This window comes from Stegodyphus dumicola, chromosome 5 (assembly GCF_044657685.1).
Source record: "Stegodyphus dumicola isolate Sdum_Otavi_A_Nest chromosome 5, ASM4465768v1".
In the NCBI taxonomy this organism is placed as follows: domain Eukaryota; kingdom Metazoa; phylum Arthropoda; class Arachnida; order Araneae; family Eresidae; genus Stegodyphus; species Stegodyphus dumicola.
The window spans coordinates 163,409,150-163,427,739 of record NC_140772.1 but is presented as its reverse complement, the minus strand read 5'-3'; the positions used below and the strand labels follow the sequence as shown (position 1 = coordinate 163,427,739).

Sequence of the window (18,590 nt, the reverse complement as noted above, 5' to 3'; positions counted from 1 at the left end):
TTAGATTTTGAGTACATGAATTATATTTAGAAGATTTTTAAGCTGGAATATTACTGATTTTAAAAAGTGAAACATCATTTCATATGCTTAATATATAATTTTATGTTAGATGCCTATTTTCTTACAGTTTTTTCTTCCAAAGCATTCCTTAAAGTATACGTATCTTTTATGTATATTCCTTAAAATACTCATATTGTAATAAATAGCATTTTAATTGCATTCCTGTGATTTTATAAGAAATGTATTTTACAGTCTGCATTCTTTATGAAAAGATCACTGTAATTTTTTAGTATGAATTTTTAATATTAGGGGTAAATGAATATTTATTTATAAAATGTGTTTCATTAAACATCAAATAGTTTTTTTAAATCATAGAAAGAAAGAGAAGTTGCAAAATAATTTTCAATAATAGTAAAAAAAATCAGCGAGAAGGGATAGATTATGATAATTAGGATTATGGTAATAATCTCTCATAGGCCTATGTTTCCCATATTTGCATGCATCTGTATTTGCTTTATAAAAAGTGGAGAAAAATGAAATTTGTAGAAGAGAAGAATAGCATGCAGATAAAATAAAAATAAATAAGCATGTACACATAATTATGTTTTTAGACAAGAAATACCTTACTGAAGGATGCATGAAAAAAAAATTCATGTGGGAAAAAAGTGTGTCTATGGAAAAAAAGAAAATCTAAAAAATCAGCAAACATTTTAGAAAAAAAAAAGGTCATTTGAAAATATTCTTTTTAAGCTTATTTTATTTCAACAAAGTAGACATGCAATTAATATGTAATAAAAATGTATTAAAGTAAATTTCTGTTTCAGATGAAAAATGAAAAAATCTTCATGAACAAACAAACAAAAAATTGTATTACCCATTTTATAACAATAAATGGTGTTATGTTTGTTGTGACTCTCATATCACTTCCATCACTAGAAATGTTTCAGACTCCATCTTCTTCCTCTATTAATAAAATTCTGTTGTCTGTTGAATAAAATCACCATGAATCTTCTCTGGATGTTGATTATGATAAATTTTATTTTGTGAATAAAAATGAATTATTAATTTATTCATATTTATTCATAATTCTGGATTTATGAATAAATTCTGCTATTAACCTCTCGAAGCTGGCTGGTACAGCAGTTGTACCAGGAGAATGACTTTCTCAGACGCCGGCATTGGTACAACTGTCGTACCATCCGTGCCCTCCCCATTTTGCAGATCTTTGGGTGGTCCATTGTCGCTGCTCAGAGTAGCCGCTGGCTACGCATTATTTCCCTCTTCTTATCAGTTTGGCTACATTTTGGCAAAAACCGCAGGTTTCGTCTCGCGCCAATATACTTGAAAATTAAATAGAGGCCATCTCTTTCTCAATCAGTCTCATAATTTTAATGCTAATTTTTTTAGTACTGACTTTTGTTATCATTAAAACGTCAGCGATTTTGCACGCTCTTTAAGCTTACCATATTTAATGTTTCTTAATCGTAACAAATAAGAATAGATTAATATTTTAGATTTAATGCCCTTCTAGAAAATAGGTAAAACCGCTTTTATCGTTTACTTCCTTTTCATACTTATGAATAATAAGATTTTATTTTGACATTTTTTTGTGGAGTGCATAAAACCCTTAAGAACTGTTAACTCTTTCAAAGTGCTTCTATTATGCAAGCAATTTTGTCTGATTTATCAGGAGATAAATAAGAGACAATTGTATGCATAATAGTTTTTTTGATTTTCATTCATTCAGTGATTGCTTTCAATAATTTTCATTGATTGTAAATTAAATAAAATCAATTTATCTTTAGACCCTCTTTTAGGATGAGATCTGCCAAAAAGTATTTAAATATCAGTAAAGCTCACGTTACTTCTAAATTGAATCAAAACATCAGTTACATTTTATAAAATTTCGGCCAGTTTTATTTGCTGAAATTCTTATACTCCTCAAAAGATAAAGGGAATTCAGACAAGTTGATAAAAAAATATCTTTAAAAAAGGTTGTTATTTTGTCTGTAATAAGGTGTATGTCAACTTACTATTAAATGTATGAAAATTAGGATTGGATTACGGAAAAGCATGCGAACGATATCTGCTTAAGGGGATGGATGCTTTCATGTAAACCTTTTTAAGAGAAAATTGCTCGTATTTACATTCCTGGTGGAAAACTCCACATGTAATCAACCCGTTCTTCGGTATTGATTGGATTAATTTTGTTCGCTTATTGAATTACATCAAAGCACACAACAATTACCTGTATAAGGGGAGTTATGCCTTCGCGGAGGACTTTCTAAGAGAAGCTGGCTTGCATTTACATTACACAAAAACCGTGAATCCAACTATTTATCCGGGATTCAAACCCAAGCGAGCTACAAGTGTTCAGCCACCTTTACCGCTCTACTGAAGAGCCCGTAAAAATATTGATAAAGGAAAAGTATTGAAATAACCGGTTTAATTTACTAACCTATATTTCTCAATCGACAGTACATAAATTACGCATATGAGGGGGATTATTTGTGAATAAATAAACTGTATTGCACTTTTCTCCACTATTTCATATTACAATGGAATTATTGCATTTCAAAGTTATTTCTCCTGAATTAATTTTGCTCTTAATGATTTTTGATATTTTCAAAGAGAAAATTCCACACTTTAAATAAAAAAATACACGAGAAGATACTTTATGCAAAATTTGGCGTAAACGGTTTTCTTAATTTTGCTTTGAAAATATTCCAGGGTAATCGTTTTCATTACTGGAAGAAATATGAAAAACAGATTTACTACATTGTGTCAACACCCAATATTTCCTTATTCTTTTGAAAACGTGAAAGATTACTCTTTCTAAAATAAATTAGAAAATATATTATGTGCAAATAGAATATTCGTTCAAAATGAAATAGACTTCAACTTTTGAATATAACGATGGTTTTAGACGTAATTTCTACCTATGAAAAGAAATTGACGTATAATTAATTCTTCATGAACATTTAAAACTGTTCTCAAAATTCTTTTGATGATTGCATGTATAAGTCACGGATTTTTTTCCCTGCTAACATAAACAAAAGCCAATTTTACAAAGAAAAATTCTCGTTAAAGATATACCTTCTTTGCCTGATAGTCCAATGTAATATTTGTTAAAGTTAAATGATTAAACGCAACCAATGTTATCTCGGATTTTGATTTTTATATTATAATAACAAAATTATTGAAAAAAGCAGATTTAAATCTCTGTTATTGTTATGTAAAGCTTTATTATTGCTGTATGTTCATCTCAAAATCTAATTGTATTGAATCTCATTCTAATCATCTAATGGTAATAAATATTATTATTATTATTTCATTAAATTAGTCATTACCATTATTTTATTAATGAAAATATGTTATTAAAAAATCGCATTCCAGCCTGCATACTTACAAATCTAGTCCGTATTTACTATATTTTGTTAAATTTTGTTCTCACTTTCTAATTTCTAATACGAAAATACGTGAATATAAATGAAGAGTGAAAACAAAGTTAAAAAATTCACAAATTATTTACGAGATTGATTAGAAATAGTGAGTGAAATATAAACATTGCATACATTTTGTTCTAAATAAAGTGTGCACTGGATATGCATCCAGTACTGCATATTTATTTATGCACTATTTATTTAGAACTTCATTTAAATGAAAGCAAAATAATCATCGAAAAAATTACAAATCTAGCAACCCCTCTACTATGGGACGTAAGCGTCCGACAAACATGTAAATTTTACTTCATCCATGGAGGAGAACTAACGACTTTTCTCATTAGGAAAATGTCAAAGAGGGGGCAAAATTGTTTCGGATCGCGCCGGTCTGAAGGCTATATTATGAGAATTTCGGCCCGGTTTTAGAAGGTTAATTATTGTGTTCATGTTTTGATTAGGCCGTTGCATAAAAGGTTGTGAACAATTTCAGTTCATGTTGAAACTTCCCAGTGTGTTCCTTGTTGGCAACAAGGGCCATGTTTGGCAAATGATTACCCAATTTTTTGGCCATCGCATACCTTTTACTAAATCATAATTTAAAACTGGTTTTAAAAGTTTTTTTTTTTTTTTTTTCATTATCACTATGTTCTGTGGGATTGGGAGTCTCAAAGAAAACCTCTAATATTTAGTCTTTGGTTGAGGTTTTGTTGGATAACAATTCATCAAGATCTTCAAAAGGCGGATCACCAAATCCTTCTCTGTCAGTTGTCTGTGCCATTGTAATGATACTTGGAAATTCAGTCGTATTAGGGATGATGGAATTTTTGCTTTTTACGTATTGTGGATTCTTAGAAAATTCTAATAATTTGGCTTGCCCCGTGTTAAATCAGTATGACATCTATCATATTAAATCAGTTTGACAATCGGACAATAAAATGTTTATTTTGAATTTGTGTAAATAGGTTTGGGGGAAAACAGAATTAGATATGTAATTCTTATTGCTATTGGTAACTATAAATTAATTTTTAATTGCATATAAATATTTGTACAATTAACTTCTGTATAAATATATATATGAATATTTTGAAACATTTTATGACCTACTAAAAAAGTCACTATATTAAGGGATTCAGGACTAATTGGTGTCCTTGTGCACTCACTACTTTGGCATACTAAAAATAAACCATGTATAAAAAAGTGCATTAAAAAATCTATACCTTCTCAAAGAAATTTTTTTAACAAATATGATTACTAATGGAATAAATTCTTTAAAAATTGTCTGGAAGTATAAAAGATACATTTTTAAAAACTCTTTTCTTCTTTTGAGAGTATAATTACTAATAAATTCTGTGACATTTTTAAATGTTAATAAAGAAATATTAGAGCAAAGTATAAAATATTTCCTTTTAAGCCAGATCCTGAAAATTTATAGTAGAACTACCTGCCCCCTTTAATTGTGAGAGTAATATCAAAAACTTTTTTTATATAATACCTGACCTGCTAAATGAAAAATATAGAAATCTTAAAATTATTAATCATTATTGCAGCCTTTATATTTTATTGTATTATTGTAATTCTTATTGCTTTTTTTTATGTATTTGTAATGACCATATGTAGCTGAAATATAGCAATTTTAATTCCTTTTAATTTCTTCAATTAGCTAAATACTATACATCAGCATGTTTGACATTAGTGTTGAATGGACAGAGAAGATTTCTATGTTAAAGTTTAATATTCCTTAGGAATGTGTTATTTGTATAAGATATTTTTAATTAATTTATGTATATTTTTGTCTGTCTATATTTAGCTTTTTGTTCTCTTAATTTCATAGTTAAATTATGTTAATTTAAAATTTAGGTTTTGCAATGGAAAAAATTTCTAAATTCCTAATGATAATCTGGAATGTAATTCGGTATTTCTTTTTGTTTTACTTCAAGCAATATACATTTTGTTATTGTCTACTGTTTTGGAAGTATTGTATTTCTAGCCAATTTTACCTAGTTCAAACACTTATTCATAATATTTTACCTTTCCTAATATCTTTTTTTATTATTATTATTTAGCATTGTGCCTTGTTTTTATTCTGTTTGAAAATGTTAAAGAATGAATGTTGATATATGTTTAGACATATGTATCAGTCAAATTTCTCTTAGGTGACCATCCAAATTGATCTTTTTGCAGAGATGGTCATTAGAGGTTACAGTGTATTTGTGCCTTTGTAGTTACTTGATAACTTTTATTTTATTGTTTAGCTGTTTTTAATTTTTTTTTTTTTAACTAAATCTGTTAAATAAACTTTTTTCTTAGATGTGATTCAAAAGGCCAGATGTCTCATGTAATAAGCTGTTTATATCTTACTGTATCATATGTGATATATTTGTCATTTATAACTCATTGTGAATTATTAGAAGATATCTTAAAACATTTTTCGTTTTTTTTTTTTTTTTTTTTACTTGTTTGTTATAATTTTGAATGTAATATTTAAATTTTAAGTTGTGGTACATGTGTATATATATAATTTGACCACTCTTTCCTTTTGTAATTCCTGGACATATAATATATCCATGTACTATATGAAAGTTATTGATGGCGACTCTATTAACACTGATTTTTCATTCATGAAAATACTGAATAAAATTATAACTGAATAATAATAAATTAAATTTTGGTTAAGTGTTGAAAAAATCATAAACTTTGTTTTTGGAAAATAATAAAAGTCAAAATTTGAATCTTATAGGGATTATTCTGTAAACAAAAAAGGATACAGTGTAAGCTATTTTCAAAGTTAGAACTAATGTTAAAAATCTAATGTTCAGTTGGTAAATTATTGAAGTATGGCAAAGCATATGATGGCTGTCTACCTAAAGAGAGGTATTACTTTATAAATCATAGTAGGACTTTCTAAATTCATATTCATGTTGTACATGGAGAAAACCATGAGAACCAATCATACAGCCAGCTCATTTGCCTGGGATCAGACCTGGTTCAAACTCCCAATCTATTAACCACTTCGCCATTGGTGGGGTGATTACATTCAGTAATGTGATCAAAGATTTAAAAAATTTTATATACAGTCAATCTAATTAAAATTATTTCTGAGAGTTCTGTTGTGAAAAAAATTAATAGTATAGTTTACTAAGCAGAAATGCATGTAACTAAATATATTTTGAAAAATCTTTTGGAGAAAAGAAAAATTGATACCTTTGCAAATGTTTTAAAGTGGAAAATTAAACTAGATCTCAAATACTTGATTTTACCAATGGTATAAATTGTTTTAGTGACTAATATATGCCAGCCATTGGAATAGTTGTTAGCAGCTCTGATTACTGTACCAAAGGGCCTGCATTCGAATCCCAGAGAAGGTATGGATGTTGTAAGTGTGTAGTGTATTTGCAGTATGAGGATACTGTAAATACATGGTAAGCCAAAAGTCCTTTCATGTGGTCTGGAGGTAGGGGAAGAGATTGGATGATCCTCATACCACACCCCCTCAAAATTGGTGTGGAACTGAGCAAAATCGTACTTTCACCTATATGGTACCAGAGGCTTTTGCCAATGACAGATGCTATCTTGTACTCCTCGCCACAATAAAAATCGTGGGCTTGTGCTGATTAGGTCAGACAAATGAGATTAGTCACAACAGCATAGTCATTAATATTTTGTATTACAACATGAAATGTTTTCTTTTTATTATGACAAATTTATAGTTACATACTTAATAAAATGAATATTATTGCTAGATACTAAAAAACCAGCCATTAAAGTAATGTTGACTGTGTTATGCATTTTGGCATTTTTTCATGTTCTAAACTCTTATTTAATAAATTCTGACATTATGAAATATGTAAACTGTACATTATTTATGCATAGTTAACTTTTATGAGATTTTATTCAGATGAGAAATATATCTAGCTGTAAATTCTAAAATTGCATTTATGAAGTATAAATAATTTATCAGCTGCAAAAAAATAAATAAAGTGACCAGAAGAATATCATTATTATCTGACTAATTTTTACCAGAAACAATTTTCTTTATTAGTATACTGTTGAAAACTGTAAGGATTATAATATATCTAAAAGTATTAATATACATATTAAGCAAAACATATCAAAGTGGTAACACCTGTTATATCAGTATTTTCATTGTTGCTTATTTATTTAATTGCTTTATGTCAATGTAATATCTGTGATGTTCTGTGAACAAAATTAATTTGGCTCTCTGTTTATGAATAATTTGTGTTTTAGCTATAAACTTTTCAGTTATACTTCTAAAATGTTTTTATTTTAATATGTCATTAGAAATGTACTGTTATCAAACAATAAAAGTAGTTTTCTGCTGATTTATTTGAAAGACAGTTTCAACACTTTTATTTACCAATTAAGAGCTGATGTGAAAAAGGATTACGTTTAGTAGTATTTAATGTGTGAAGTACTGCTCATCCTAGTATCTGCAGATTCAAACGTAAAGATTTGGAGAATTTAATCTTTTTACTGCTTCTATGAAATTGCATATAAATCTTTGTTTTATTTATTACTAATAATTTTCTTTAACTGGTTTTTCTTTATTAGGTTTCTTAAATATAAGCATACTTGCAAAAAATATCTCTATATATTAAGTATAATCAAATTTATTGCAGTGGGAAAGTTTCATTCAGATTGATTATTAATATTTTTAAGAAAAATATATTTTTATGATTATTTAATGGCTGGTTTGCTTATAAAGTGTGCATGCATTTTGAAAGATCTAAAGCCTATTTTAAAAAAGTATAACAGGTTTGCATTAAGCATTAAATTGAGAAAATTATTACTGTTTAGAAGAATTAAATGGAGCACATCAAATTAAAATTTTTTTTATTTTTTATTTATTTTTTTTTTTTTTTTTTTACACTGAGAGCCATCGCCAGCTTTATCTGGTCATGAGATTTTTTGTCACGTGGTATATATTAGCTTATAATTAATGCTATTTTACTTTCTTACTTTCTTTAATAATATAAATATAAGCTTATGAAAATAGAGTCTAAAGTAAGTAAATATACAAATTTAGCTAATAAAGGCTTTTTAAATACAGGTCTTCATGACAGATCCAAAAATGCGAGCCACTCAGATGGTTAATATTAAAATTTTGATAAATGTTAATACAAAATTGTGATAAAATATAGTTTTATTTAATGTGCAAAGAATTCTTCAATGCAAATTTAAAAGCTAAATGGTAATATGATACTAAGTGTAATTTAACAATTAGCTATAGAAATAGTTTATTTTACTTACTTGAATCCTTGACTATCATTCTAAGAATAAAATTGTCATTTTCAAATTGGAAAGAAATTACAGACATTAAATTCTTTCATAGATTTAAAATATCTCATTTTCTATTTATCTAAAAATATGTACTTATTCAAGAATTTAATAAAACATTACAATGATTGTTTTACTTAATTTTTAGTTTTAAAATAACATAAAATTTCCATATTGCCATTATATGCCCTTTTCCTCTTGGTTCTTGTTTAATTTTAGTCTTGATTTTATTTGATTTTAGAATATGTGTTTTTGTTTTTCTAAATACTGCTAAATAATTTAGTATGTTATATTGTTTATGCTATAAAATAAAGAAAATACATGTTGATGTTTACTATACATTTCTTTTAAATTTATAGCTGAAAAAAATTGTATTTGTGTTATTAATAGATAAATTCTTATTTTTCAGATGATGCATATTTTAACAGCAGAAGTGGAACACCAGATTCATTCCATATCAGTGATAATTCTATAGATGCATCAGCTGGTCAGTATTAATCTTATAATGTTCCCTTCCATATTTATAGTCTCCACTTGTGTTTTCCTTATTTTTACAACAATACTGTATGCACATAATCATTTTAGTTCTCATTTATAGGATTGGTGTATGGTGTAAAAAGATTGCGTGGATATCATTGTTCAGATTGCACTTACACTACACTTGATTCAAGTCATTTTAAAAGGCATGTTATTATTCATACTGGAGAACGTCCATTTACATGCAACTTGTGCAGCAGAAGTTTCAATCGAAAGGATAATCTTCGAACTCATTTAATACTGGTGCATTCATTAGGAAGGTCTTATGTATGTGAAATATGTAATCGTTCTTTTCGAAGTGTACCTTCATTAAAAGCTCACAAAATGAATTGTGGCTGATTAATAATTATTAAATTGTCATGGTTCTGTCAATTTCAGGGATATGTGGCAAAGTGATAGAAATATTTTATACATTCATTTTTAAGAAAGTGGAAATTTATTTATACAGTAGCACCCTAGTTAACTCAAGCTTCAGCTGTATGGATTGCTTCTTCTGGTTTCTTGGTGTAGTAAAATTATGTTTATCATTAATTTGTATATATGTTCGCAATTTTTCCATTGCTTTGAGTAACATAAAATGACTGTATAATAAAATGTGTATCTTTCTATAAATTACAACTAGAACTGCATTTTAAGAACATCATCACTGAAAGCAATGTGCAGAAATGTTGCATTGATAATTCAATAATAATACAGTACAAAGTCTGAAATCTGGACTGGTTGGGACTTGGGCTATTCCGTATTTGGGATTTTTCCGGATAATAGATCATCAATTTAAATCTGGTAAGATGGCATGCAGAAATTATACAATTAAAAATATGAAATCATAATTTATGAAATAAACAACAATTATGATCTAAAGAGTATCAAAATTTACAAAAAAAAAAAAAAAAAAAAAAAAAAAGCTTAGTATTTATTTGTTTACTTTATTAAACATTTCTTTCAATGTAAGTTGTTTAAGATGCTCGCACAAAAAGTTCTTTTTTCTTGTGTCATATACAGTGAACTTTCCAATGCCATAACTCTCATAATTTTGAGGTGGATATGCCTGTATCCATTTTTTGCAGCAATATTACTTTTTGTTTAATGGACATCGAAACATGGTTTCGCTTTGTAGATCCTATGGCAACTTCAGAATTGGAAACTCTTTTTAACATAACCGAAAGTTCAAGCTTAGTTTTTATAAAATTGCCGTAATAATAACAATCTGCAAAAAATAATAAGCTGGATCAAATTAGAACATCAGGGAGCAGCGCAATCTGCTACATTAATTCAAATGCCTTAGAATCAGTAAAGATAATTTTAGCCTAGCTTAATAGCGTCCGTTATACATTCTTGGCTGTGTATCACAAAATTGGCGACGAGTTTAGTTAGTTAATTAGTTTAGTTATTTACTATACCTACGTTTATTTCTTGCACATGCTTCAAACTAATCAGAGTCCTGAATAAATAAACTTCCACATATACTTAAGGCTTTATCTAGGGCTTGCGCTCGATACCGCCTGGTGCAGTCTCTACGGGTCCTAAATTCTGCTACAAAGTGCTTTCCTAAGTTCTAAATTTTCACCCTGTCTAAACTTTGGATCCCAGTGCTTTCCCTAAATCATAAAAACTTCTCATCCCTTAATTTTGCCGCTTGGTGCTTCCCCAAATTCCAAAAATTTCGTCTTCTCTAAATTCTGCCGTCCGGTGTCGACATATTCTGCCGCCGCTTCTGGGTTTATGGTGAATAACATATCAGTTATTCTTAATTAAAATAGCACTAAATGTAATCTTTTGGCCTATGTGTTTCATTAACAAGATGTATTTTTAGCATATGAAAAGAAGTTTTTGTTGAATTTTTTCTCATCAACATTTCTTAGCACATTTAATAATCTATAATCATCGCCAAGTGTAATATTAGCATAAAAGGTTGCCATACTCTTGTTATTCAATTACTAATATAAAAAAGTTTAGACATCACGGCATGAGTTATTACTAAAGCTGTCATGTATTGATAAACATGCGGTAATGAAAGCAAAATATAATAAATAATGACTCTACAGGTCGGCGTCAGGGATATAAAATAGGTGAATGTTTCGGTTTGAGACATATGCCAAGTAAATACTCAGCTACGGAGCCAAATTATTAATCTCACAAATTTATGCTTATGTAATTGTTTTTCCATAGTGAGGTATTTTATTTAGTGCCTAAGTGAAATTAAGAATCAGAATTTTTTGTGAAAATCTCCACGTTTTATTATATGGAAAGAAAAATCAAATGTGCATGCATAAAGCATTAATAAAAAAATGTTTTCAGCTTTGAGGTCCATATTTTAGATCATTCCAGATAATGGATGTCTGGATTTCAGACTTTGTCCTGTACTTTGATATTAAAGTTCGCTAACTAGGTTCTAAATGAGTGCAAAAAATACTTTACTGTAGAGGGGAAAGAGAAGTAAATTTTACTGTTTAGTAGTTTCTGAATTAACAGAGGTCTCGGTTATTCCTGATAATTGGAATTCTACTATATATCTTTTTTAAAAAAGTGAAAATAGTGTCTTTTTAAATGTATGTCTATTTTGTTTTACCTTATGATACATTTTGTTCGAAGTATTTCTCAAAGTAAATTAACATTAGAAATATTTCATTTAAATTTTCAAGATATAAATTTCCATCTGAGTATTAATATGTCTTTTGCACTACATTTGCAAAAAAAATTTTTTTATTCTACTGAGATTTGAGTACCAGAATTCTTTAGAAACTTCAAAATGTATTATCAATTATTTTCTTTTTAATCTGAATGAGGAAGATATTGATTTTTTCTTTATCCTATCACCAATCTTGTCATTAAGGAATATCCAAAGTAAGGCAGTTTTGATTAGGACCACCAAAATGCAAACACTTGAATTAGAATCCTGCACATAGCACATTCAACTATTTGCATTTTGGTGATATATGTTGCAGCACATATTATCAAAATGAAAGCTTTCCATAAGAGTCTGTTACATAGATCTGATATTCTTAAATTTTTTTAAATTAAGGAAACTGAATTTAAAGTATATGGAAAATTTCAAATTACATGCATTTTGGCATATTTTAGAAAATATTAATTTATTGAAGAAGTTAACAAAGATTTAATGATAAATTATGCTAATAAAATAGAAATTTGTTCATTTGTGACCAAAATGTTCTGATAAATGTAACTTCAAGCTTATGTGAATATGCTAAATTCTCTTCCATGAATGCATCTATTTTTTATAATATATTTAAGAGCCCCTTGTAATAGATTGTATTTGCATGTTATTTCTTATTATTAATCTGAGACTTTATTTTTTCTTTATAAATTTGGTTTGCTTTATTTTTATTAATATTACCTATTTTTTATATTTATAAAGAATAAAATTATTTTTCTGAAAGAAAAAAACATTTGATATAATCTCTGTAAAAAAAGTGACTTGTACCATAAATTGAATGTATATGTTTTATATATTTCATTATTTTTTAACTGCACTAATATTATTTATTTTCAGAAAGGTTTCCCATTTTCTTCTCTAATTCTCTTGACATTTGGTTTAGGTTTACAAAATTTCCATTATTTGCATTTATTTTCCCATAGAAAAACCTCAGGTAATCCTTGAAGAACAAAACATATGAAAAAAAAGTAAATAAATGTTTTGTCAGTTTAATACTTTATACAACATATTCAAAATTCTTGTAGCTTTGTTTTAAACCACATGCATGAAAGGGCTCAAACACATTAATTAAAACAGATTCTGCAGTTTAATAGTGTTGTAAAAGTGCATGTATGCATCCAGATTCTCAATGCAATGCAAAATGGGTTAGAGTTTTCTCTAAAATTAATTTTTGCTGCTAATTTAATCTTTTACATATTCTTTATTTTTCTTACATGCATAACAGCTTTTTGTTTTCCCCTTTCTCTCCTGATTCTAATAAATTGAATTTTTTGCTACATTGATCAGCAATTTTTCCCCCATGTAGATCATCTTCATTTCCATCCATTGTATTTGATTTATTATTATTATTTAAAACCCTTTTTGAATGTTAACTAAAATATAGTTCCCCATGCTGATAATATCCAGAGATTTTATTTTGCTCATAGCAAGATGGTAATCCATTCATCCTTTTTCCTGTCCATAAATATATGTCATAATAAAAGCAAAGGAAAAGACGAAACACTGTAGATGCGTGATTAGACCCATATTGAAGAAGATTTTGATTGTGTAGTATGCTAGTAATGCTAACTTGGTAATATCTAAAGAACTTGTCAGTCGAGGCAGTTTTAATTCCATTTTTATTTGCAACTGATATTTATGGCCACAATCACTTGGCACTCTAGTCGTGCCTTTCCACAGAAGATTTACATTTTTGATATTGTTGAGATAGAAAGCAAGCCAGCGAAATTACATCTTAGCACAGTAGAGAGCAAAAGCTGAAGTGCGTAGTTATGAAGGATGGAAGCATGGCGAAGAGAAAAGTTTTGTTTTACAGAGGCAGTTTTAGTTCCCAATTATTATGTCATCAGAGCTGTGCGGGCCATAGAGTGATCTAGAAATAACGCAATGCAGAGAAGTTATTGCGATTTTAGAATATACTTCTAAACAAACATATTCATCAATAGGGCTGTCCTCTTGAGCTAACCAGTGTGTTCTCTGCACTGGTGGCCCAGAGTGCCTAGGCAGTTACTTGAAAAGGCCTCCGTTCCTTTCATTAAGGTAACTGGCCTTTGAGAACTGCACTACTACATTCCATAATAAAAAAATATAATAATAATAATAATATAAAAAAATTACACACACTCATAAAATGAGAGCATCCAACATTATCTTACTTGAAGAGAGTGAAGGGAACAACTGTACAGAGGTAATTACAAGCCTCTGCTTAGGAACCCAGTACTCCCTCAACATACACTATACTTAACATACAATCATCCCATAAATTTAACATGCATTTACCATAATTTCATATTACGTATCTCTAATAATTTCACTTATTTTTTACACCTACTTCATTTTTAGAATAATTATAAATTTCGTATTCAAAATTCTCAACAAAATTACAAAAACATAAAAACTTATCTTAATATCCTTCCCTATGAATAATTTAAATAGCTTAAAATTTGTTACTTAATTTGCTCACACATAATTATGAAAAATTAGAAAAATTAATTACCAAGAATTTCAGATTTTCTCAAAACAAATTGCAGAAATTTTAACCAAAGTTGAAATGAAAACTATAGAATCCGCAGCACATTAAATAATTTAGTTTCTGACCTAGATTAACACGAATGTAATAATTTTTTAGCTGTTGAAAAAGCGGAAGTGCAAATAATTTTCTCAATTATTACGTCATCAGAGCTGCGCGAGCCATAGAGTGATCTAGAAATGATGCAATGCAGAGAAGTTATTACGATTTTAGAATAGAGAGGAAGAATTAATGTTTATAGTTATATTATAATTCTGATTCGTATAATTTTATCTTACATATACATAGATTTTCTTGATGAAAATGCTCTACAGAGATTACTTGGGTCACTCTTTTTCTTTATATTTCATGCAGAAGCTTAAGGTGAGGACATCACATGAATGAGGCCATTATATATGCATGTACGATATGTTGAAAAATATCAAATAATTAGGCTTTCTCACAAGGAGAGGAAAAAATAGTTAATTAATTATTTTAAGTTATTGCCATAAAATTAAATGCACGTTTGAAAACCTTATTTATTTATAATTAAGCTGATTTGTTGATAGTACATCTTTTTCTTTTGCTGCACATATTTTTTCCTGCTTGACAACAAATTATAATGCTTAGCTTATTGTTTTTCATCTTTAAAATGTCATGCTTCTAATTTTGTGAAAATTTTTATCTTTTAGAAAATTATGAAATATTCTCTGCCGTCATTTTAGTTTCCTCTTATAGACAGAAAAAAATTCAATCGCAGTTAAATGTTTGGTTGTGTTTTCATATATTACAAATATTCATTTTATGAAATGTATAATACTTCGCTCTGAGCAGAGTTTCAGGTTGTAACTCATTTTTTAAATTAATTTTTGTTAAAACGTATTGTTTTAACTAACTGAAAATTAATCTTGACATTATATTACACAGTGATAAAGCTGAATTCACAGTGTGATGTAAGATAGTACTAGAGCTATTATAATGTATACTGATTATATTAAATACAGTGGGACCAAGGAAATTTCTGTATTATATAAATATTTGTAAAATTTCCCTTTTCTTTTTATTATTATGACTAATTAAGGGAGGGGAAGGGAAATTTTTAAAGTGAAATACTTGAGAGAAACAATATGTAATTACAAGCATATTATGAAAGTCATTATTAAATAAGTGTGCTTCATACAAAACTTATATATTCATTATATTTTTTATTGTTTGATTGATCAAATGTTGAATTTTTTTAACTTGTAATTGCGCTATATCCATTGATCTGTTGTAGGTTAAATTACCAAAATTTTGAGTATATAGCTTGTATAATATATTTGCTTGCTGTAAAGTGTTAACAGTTATAACGGAATATGTATTTTATTTCATAAATTTATTTTTCTGTCAATGTATTCTCAATGTGTTGCTGCTTTTTATTATGAAAATTTGTTATACTTGTATACATATAGAATTATAATTTGTTAAACAAGTGGTTGTTTTATCTAATATGCATATCAAAAATTGACTCGCAAAGTTTATAAAAAAAGTTAAATATGCATATATATTTTAGAAAACTCAGTTCCTTTCATAAAAAATTCAGCTAAAAGGTTATTGTCATATGCTGTATTATTGACAATAAAGCAAAAATGTAATTTCTGAGTATGAGTTATTGTCTTAAAACTAAGGATACTGACTTTTTAAATGAATAAATAAAAAGCTATTTTATTAAATTAAACTCTTAGATTTAGTAAAATTATTCATGAGGTGGGGAGACTTTAAATCATGAAGGCATTTGAATTCAGCTGACTGTTTGAATACAGCATGCTAAAATTCATAGTTTTAATAGCATAATGATCAGTATCATGTGCAGAAAGACATAAATTTTTATGTTGCTAAAAGTAGATTCTAAAAAGTTTAAGATTTCCATCACTGAAACTGAACCTACTGTAGACCTTTGTTTAGTTTATGTCAGGTAACAGGTTCATAATTTTTGAAGCTTATGACTTCATTTGCTTTTATATCTACCAATGATGTTTCAATGAATGTTTTGTTAATGACTAAGCTATTTTTAAAAAGTTTTGTTTTGATAGTATTTTAGCAAATTTTGGATTTAATTTATTGATGTTTTTTTTTAAGTTTTTTTATGTAATTTAATTAAATGTTGATAGAAGAAGATGATAATTTTCATTACATTTTAGATCTCATTTTCTGTTCTGAGTAAATTGTGATCTTTTAGTAAGGTTTTCTGTCATTTTTTTTTTTTTTTTCAAATTATTTCCAGCAAATTTTATAATAATCTTTAAAGTATATTAATAATTTAACCAAAAAGAAATTTAGTACACTTACAAATATAAATATGTGTGTATACGAGGGCTATCCAGAAAGTAGATTACGTTTTGGAATAAAAAAATAAACAAAGTATAGGAAACAAATTTTATTATATACAGATGAAAGCCACACTCAAATACTACTTTTCTACATAGTCACCATACAAATTAAGGCATTTATCGTAGCGATGTACGAGCTTGGAAATTCCTTCGTCGAAAAATTCGGCCGCCTGCGCCTTCAACCACTTCGTTACCTCTTCTTGCAGCTGTGCGTCGTCATTAAAACGCTGCATAGCCAGCCACTTCTTCATTGCTGGGAATAGGTGGAAGTCGCTCGGTGCCAGGTCGGGACTGTACGGCGGATGAGGAAACAACTCCCACTTAAAAGATTCAAGAACTTTACGAGTGACATTTGCCGTGTGGGGCCGGGCGTTGTCGTGAATCAACAAGATCTTAGAGCTCAACATTCCTCTGCGCTTGTTTTGAATTGCTCTTCTGAGTTTTTGGAGAGTTTGGCAATACCTTTGAGAGTTTATTGTAGTGCCTCTTTCCAGGAAGTCCACCAAAATTACACCTTTTCTGTCCCAAAAAACAGTCGCCATCATCTTCCTTGCCGACATTGTTTGCATGCATTTCTTGGGTTTTTGGGGAGAACTTGTGTGCCCCCACTGCATTGATTGCAATTTCGTTTCACAGTTCACATGTTTCACCCATGTTTCGTCACCAGTAACGATGCGATCGAGTAAAGAGTCACCATCCTTATGGTAAGCGTCCAAAAAGTTCAACGCTGCAGCCATTCGCTGATTTTTGTGGTCCTCTGTCAAGATTTTTGGAATCCATCTTGCACAAAACTTGTGGTAACCAAGCTTTTCGCTGATGATTTCGTGCAACAAACTTCGCGAAATTTGTGGAAAACTCAAAGAAAGTTCCGTTATTGTGAAATTTCGATTTTCACGGACTTTAGCATCGACTTTTTCGAGAAGTTCGGCGGTCACTATGCTGGGTCTCCCACTTCGATCTTCGTCGTGAACATTGGTTCGGCCATTTTGAAATCTTATGACCCACTGACGCACTCCACCTTCAGTGATAATGTTGTCCCCATACACTTCACGAAGCTGCCGATAGATTTCTATCGGTTTACAGTTTTTTGCAGTCAGAAACCTTATTACTGAGCGCACCTCGCAGCTCGCGGGATTTTCAATTAACGCAGACATTTCAAACCGTCACAGTATCTGAACGGAGCACAGCACGAACCTCTCACTAGCACGGCTAGATGCAGACTGAGCTGCGCAACGCTCTGACCCCAAGATGGCCGCGCTAGCCCCGCCCCTAGCGGACACAGACGGAAACGTAATCTACTTCCTGGATGGCCCTCGTATATATACACACACACACACATACGCATACATATTTCGCTAACCCTGTATGTATGTATATAATTTATTTACTAAAGAAATATTGATTATATTATCTCCTAATATAAATTTAGTAGAAGTATCAAAAAAGAGGGAACCCATATGTAGGAAGTTTAATTCCGAAATATATATTTGCGAAATTTAATTTCTGCTACTCAAAGGGCCCTGGAATTCATTCTACTAATCCAAAGAGAAAAATATTTGAACAACAGACACTCCAGAGGATGTGCTTGAGATTTTTTAAATAAAACATTTTAGCTTAAAAAATCGCTAGTTGATGGCACTATGAGCTTACACAAAAGGAATGCTATAAAAACAATGCAAAGTTACATTATTAAAATTTAAAAAAAAAAAAAAAAAACTCTCTAAATGAATAGCATGAAAATAACTACTTTACAGCATGTTCAA

General features: G+C 29.0%; 2 long non-coding RNA genes across 9 annotated transcripts in view; one reads left to right on the top strand and one right to left on the bottom strand.

Annotated features, from left to right (window-relative positions):
- The window catches only part of LOC118200538 (uncharacterized), a 75,619-nt gene that overhangs the window by 41,358 nt on the left and 15,671 nt on the right, over positions 1–18,590 (top strand). For 6 of the 8 annotated variants that reach the window (XR_004760100.2, XR_015041323.1, XR_015041322.1 and 3 more), the window contains exons 2-3: positions 9,148–9,225; positions 9,337–12,917. This is a non-coding gene — a long non-coding RNA (uncharacterized LOC118200538). The remainder of the gene's footprint in view (positions 1–9,147; positions 9,226–9,336; positions 12,918–18,590) is intronic. The other 2 variants (XR_004760101.2, XR_015041321.1) reach the window with 2 other exon arrangements.
- Positions 13,551–18,590, bottom strand: part of LOC146997315 (uncharacterized) — a 33,355-nt gene continuing 28,315 nt past the window's right edge. The window contains exon 2 of the long non-coding RNA XR_015041326.1: positions 13,551–13,822. This is a non-coding gene — a long non-coding RNA (uncharacterized LOC146997315). The remainder of the gene's footprint in view (positions 13,823–18,590) is intronic.